We start from the raw sequence: 5,334 nt of genomic DNA, 5'->3' as shown, positions 1-5,334 counted from the left end.
CCTAGGGAGGGCCGTCCCGGCTGGAGACAGTGATTGCATTGAAGAAAGTGAGTGTGTGAGTGTGACTGTGAGTGTGTGCCTGTGTTCCTGTCTGGCCCAGCTCCCAGCTCCCTGGAAGCCCTCCCTCTCATCATTGGCTGAGATTTCTGGAGAGCCAGGCCTGGAGAAATATGGCCCAAGGGTGTGTGTGTGTGTGTGTGTGTGTGCGCGTGTGTGAGTGTGGGGGAATCTGGAGCTGACCCACGGGCCTGGGACCCAGTGTCATTCCTCATTCACCTTCCTCCCTCAGCCTCCTCTGCCCTGCCCTTCATCTCCCCCTTCCTCCCCACCCACCCCCGCCGAGAGACCCAAATCTCTCTACGGCGATCCTCGCGCGCCACCTAGCGACCACAGTATCAGATCGGGCACGGTGGCCGGTGAAAGCCAAAATGGCGCTGGCGTCTAAATAGAGCGTCCTGAGTATCGCGAGACTTCGGGGTGGAGGCTGCGCAGTGGTTGGGGGCCTGTTTAGCACATGCGCGGTGTGGAGCACAGGCGAGCTTTCTGCTGTGGGGGCGGGGGGGGCATTTTTCTCTGGGCTGGGGCGCTGCCGCCGCCGCCGCAGCTGCCGCGAGAGGGGTGGGAAGCTGGCCGGGTGCGGGGAGCGGGCCGTGACTGGGGATGGGCTCTCGGGTCCTTGGGCGCCACCCTGGGTGATCTGAGTCCCCTGTGGGTTACCGTTCGCGTCTTTCTTTCTCTTTCTTTCTTTCTTTCTTTCTTTCTTTCTTTCTTTCTTTCTTTCTTTCTTTCTTTCTTTCTTTCTCTTCCTTCCTTCCTTCCTTCCTTCCTTCCTTCCTTCCTTCCTTCCTTCCTTCCTCTCGTTCTTTTTCCTTTCTTTTATGTTCTCTTTCTCAGTTTATTCCCTGTTGTCTCTTGCTCTCGTGCTGTTTCCCGCTCGTCCGTGTGTCTGTCCGCCTCCTTCTAGCTTCTTTCTCTTTCTTCCGACTTTATTTCTCACTCCCCCCTTGACTTGATATTCTTTGTCCTTTCTTATTTTTTCTCCCCACTTGCTCTCTCTCTCTCTCGTCTTTTTAAATCTTCATGCTTTCTCCTCTCTTCCTTATTTTGGTTTCATTTTTTGTCTCCTACCTTCCCTCATGTGTTTCCTTTCTTTGTCGTGTCCTCACGTCCTCACGGTTTTCTTTCTAAACTTCCATTCCTTCTTTCCCCCATCTTTTACGTTTTCTTTCTCTCAGTTTTTGTCTTTCTGTTCGGTCCTCCTTTTTTTTCTTCTTTCTCAAACTTTTTTTTTTTTACTTTCACTCTTTCTGTTTCTCTCTCCCTAGTGTTCTTTCAATGTTTTCCCCTCTTTTTAATTCTCTCTGCTGCTCTCTCGTCTTTTCTTCTTCCTTTCCTTTCCTTTCCTTTCCTTTCCTTTCCTTTCCTTTCCTTTCCTTTCCTTTCCTTTCCTTTCCTTTCCTTTCCTTTCCTTCCTTCACCTTTGGGTGGCCAAGTGGACTTTTTAAGAAGTCAATTCTTATGTGAATGTGATATCAATGCAAAGAGAAGAGGTTCTATGTAGTTCATAGATACAAAAAATAAGAATATGACACACTACACTCCCCTCCCCCCCCATTTTTTTAAACTTCTGTGTAAATAGTGATCTGTGGAGTGCATCCCCACGTGCCCAGGCAATAGTGAAGCCCATGGATGGCCTCTGTCACAGATGGTGTGCTGCTAGAGGATGAGCCTCCTTCCCAATGCCCCCCTCTCCCTCCCCACACACACCCCATGAGCCACGAGAAGATGCTCCTCGTGGCCAGGACAGCCCTGGGGGTCTGACAGGCTGACTCCCCGGAGCCAGGCGAGGCCAGACCCGTCTTTGGGAGGCACTTCATGCTCTGAGATTCCCAGAGTCTGCTGAGTCCCAACCCTCGGCTGTGTGGGCACCTATGCCCCACAGCCTTTGTGGTTGTGCAGACACCTGCCCCCGACCCCCTCCACACACTCTCTGCCCCCGGGCAGCCGAGAAACACGTTCTGAGCTACGATGTCGTCCCCCTGCCGCCTGGATGCATCCAGCTGGCTGTCCCTTGGTTCCTCGGTGTCGGTTGTCGGACTCCACCTGGTGGCTGCCTTGATATGGCTGTCGCAGGCTCCGGAGCCGACAAGGGATGACAAGTGGCCGAGGAGCCCGAGACAGAGTGTGACGAAGTCCCTAAGCTGCAGGAAGGACTGTCCCTGCCCTGCTGGGACCTGGGGGCCTGATGTATTGGTCAGAGATTGGGCCTGGAGGATGGCAAGTGAGCAGGCAAAGGCTGTGGAGGGAGGCGGGCGTCGCCTCGCGCCTGAACGTGGCTAGACTGGGGTGGCGCTACTGTTGGCGGGTCGACCAGCACACCCTGTCACACTACGTACTGGTAGTGCTGCTGCCACCACCGCCACCACCTACGGGGACCGACCGGGGATGTCGATCTGTGGGTGGCAGAGGGAAGGGTGCCTTGGCCATACAGGCTTGGGACTTTGTTTTTCCTTTTCTTTCTTCGAAGTCCTTCTGCACTTGGGCCTAATTATTTGCTACTTGCCACTAAGGAAGGTCTGGATTTTTTTTTTTTTTTTTTCCCTTTCCAAAATCCCCCTTCAGGGAGCGATCGAAGGTCCTGGGTTGCCTTTTTTTTTTTTTTTTTTTTTTTTTTTTTTTTTTTTTTTTGACAGGCAGAGTGGACAGTGAGAGAGACAGAGAGAAAGGTCTTCCGTTGCCGTTGGTTCACCCTCCAATGGCCGCCACGGCCAGTGTGCTGCGGCCGACACACCGCACTGATCCGATGGCAGGAACCAGGTGCTTCTCCTGGTCTCCCGTGGGGTGCAGGGCCCAAGCACTTGGGCCATCCTCCACTGCACTCCCTGGCCACAGCAGAGAGCTGGCCTGGAAGAGGGGCAACCGGGACAGAATCCGGCATCCCGACCGGGACTAGAACCTGGTGTGCCGGCACCGCAAGGCGGAGGATTAGCCTATTGAGCCATGGCGCCGGCCCCTGGGTTGCCTTCTGAGGGCCAGAGGCCGGTCCGCTGCAGCCCGTGTGTGAGTTCGCCTGGATGGGGCTGCCTGCCTCGTGTGGGGTGGTGGCCTGCTCATGTCCCTAGTCCCCTCCCCCACCCCAGGTCGACCAGGTGGCCAGAGGAGTGTCCTCTAACAGAGATGGGTGGCATTTTGGGGACAAGTGACCGGGTCCCCAAGCTCAGAGGTGGCTGTGTCCAGTGCATCAGCCCTGTGTCCTCTCGCGTGGACATTTTTATACTTGGAGTTGTGGTTTTGGACCTGCAGGTAGGTGCTGACACGCTGTTCTCTGGTGACTGTCGCCAGGGAGGGGACTCCGGACGTGCGTTGGGGACACGGGGACAAAGTGGGCTTCCAGTGGGCTGGTGCTCGACCGTGCTCCTTTCTGAGAGCCACCTGCTTGGGCTCGCGCGGTGGCTTGTGTGCGTTCGTTCCGGTTGTCCCGCGACGGTGATGCCACCTCCGGCCTATGGTGCCCGAGGGCGGTGGGGTGAGGCGGGCGTCGGGTCCTCTACCTGCGTGCGCTCTCTGCCGCTGGTGAGCCGATCGCGTGGTGGTTGTGACAACCCTCTGACTTGAAAGGCCCTCGATGAGGGGTGGCTTCATGCCACGTGTGCGTGTCAGGCGTTCTCCGCTGGGGTTGTCTACCGCCTGCAGTGAGAGGCGGGGGCTGGTGAGGCTGCAGCGGGCCCCTCTGGTGGCTGTCCTCGCCGGGTCGTGTCCCCCCCGCCCTCGCTCCACGTGTTAAAGCCTAGACCTGACTGTGACCGATGTGGTGCTGTGGCGCTCTCCTGGGCCGGACCTAAGCCGCTCCAGATGAGGGACAGCCGTTCATGGTGAATGCTGCTGAGCCTCTCGTTCTGGCCTGCGGGCCCCTCGTTCTGCCTTCCCCACCTGCGGGTGGTGTGTGGGTGGCAGGGGTGCGGAAACCGGCCCGGCCTCTGCTGTCCCCGTGCTTTTGCGCGCGGGGGGGGGGTCGGGGTCCTCTGACGTGGCGGGCATCCCTCGCCGTCGCCCTGTCGTGGGCTCTGTGGCTGCGGAGCCTTGCCTCCGCGCGAGCCTGTGCGGTGCCCCTGGAGTGGTCCAGGTTGTGCCTCAGGTGCCTGAAGCCGAGTGGTGGTGTTGCTCCTGTCCCCCCAGTGCCCTCTCCCGGGTGTCGCTGCTGCGGCTGCCTCTGGCTGCTGCCTGTGCCCCTTGGGAGTCTTGGGGGGGTCGAGGCGGTAAGAGAAGGAGACACGTGTGTGCTTCGCCTCGCTTGGAGGGAGGCTGCCGGTGTCGTGCCGTCGTCCCCACGTGTGTGTGGGGTATCGGCTTGGTGGGCGCATGCCTGCGCGCTTGCCACCCTGCCCCCGTGGGGTGGTGTGTGCCAGGTGTGTCGAGCAGTCGCGGTGTGGTCCGGTCTGGCCGGACGAGTGCGGGGGCCGGGAGGGCTGTGGCGAATGGGATTGGTAATGCGCCCAGCCTGCCCTTGCCCTGGCCGCGGATGCTCGAGGTGCCGTTTCTTCCCTATACCGCAGACCCCCTCGCCCGATTGATCGGTCTCTCGGGTGGTGCTCCCTCGGCTTGCCTCCTGCCGGCCCGGCGGGGGGGGGCAGTTGGGGTGGGGTGTGGCCCACCTTCGGTGAGGAACGCCTTCTCTAGCGATCCGAGAGAGGGGCGTGCCTTCTGACGGGGTACCGTTATCCCCCGGCCGCCGTCCCTCCTGTGCTGAGTGCGTTGGGTGGCGTACCCCACCCGTGCGCCCCGTTTGCCCCTTCTGTTGGGGGGAAGCGGAGGCGTGCTGGTGGGTCTGCCGGTCCCCGCGGTGGGGACCGGGGCGCTGCTCTTTCGGCCCTAATGGCCGCGGCCCGCGCCTCCCCCCTCCGTGTCGGGGGAGGGTCCCGCCGGGCCGGGCTGGCGGTCCGTCGCTCTTTCTTCGTGTTGGGGACCGGCGCGCGTGCCCGTGTGCGCGCGTGCCTTCCGCGTCACTCTCCGTGTGTTGCCTTGTCGGCCGGGGCTTGGCGGGGGCGCGCGTGGTCCGTCCTGCGCGTCCCCGGGGCTGTGGCGCGAGCGGGCAGCTCTCAGCTTCCCCTGCTCGCCACCCCGGGCTGCGACTGGCCGTCGTCGGGCGGCGGTCGGCACGTGTGTTGGGCTGGGCCCAGCCCTCTCTTCCCCCTCGGCCCGCGTGGTCGCCCCTGGGGAGCGTTCCCTCGGGGTCGCGGTGCTTCTCCGGGCATGGAGATCCGGATGGTTGGATGGGCGGGAGATGGCGCGAGGGCCGTCCGGTGTGTGCGGTTGTTGGCGCTGTCGCGTGGAGGG

This window comes from Oryctolagus cuniculus, chromosome 7 (assembly GCF_051225735.1).
Source record: "Oryctolagus cuniculus isolate XC-2025 breed Fujian yellow rabbit chromosome 7, ASM5122573v1, whole genome shotgun sequence".
NCBI classification, from domain to species: domain Eukaryota; kingdom Metazoa; phylum Chordata; class Mammalia; order Lagomorpha; family Leporidae; genus Oryctolagus; species Oryctolagus cuniculus.
The sequence above is the reverse complement of the archived record's forward strand: the minus strand, read 5'-3'. Positions refer to the sequence as shown.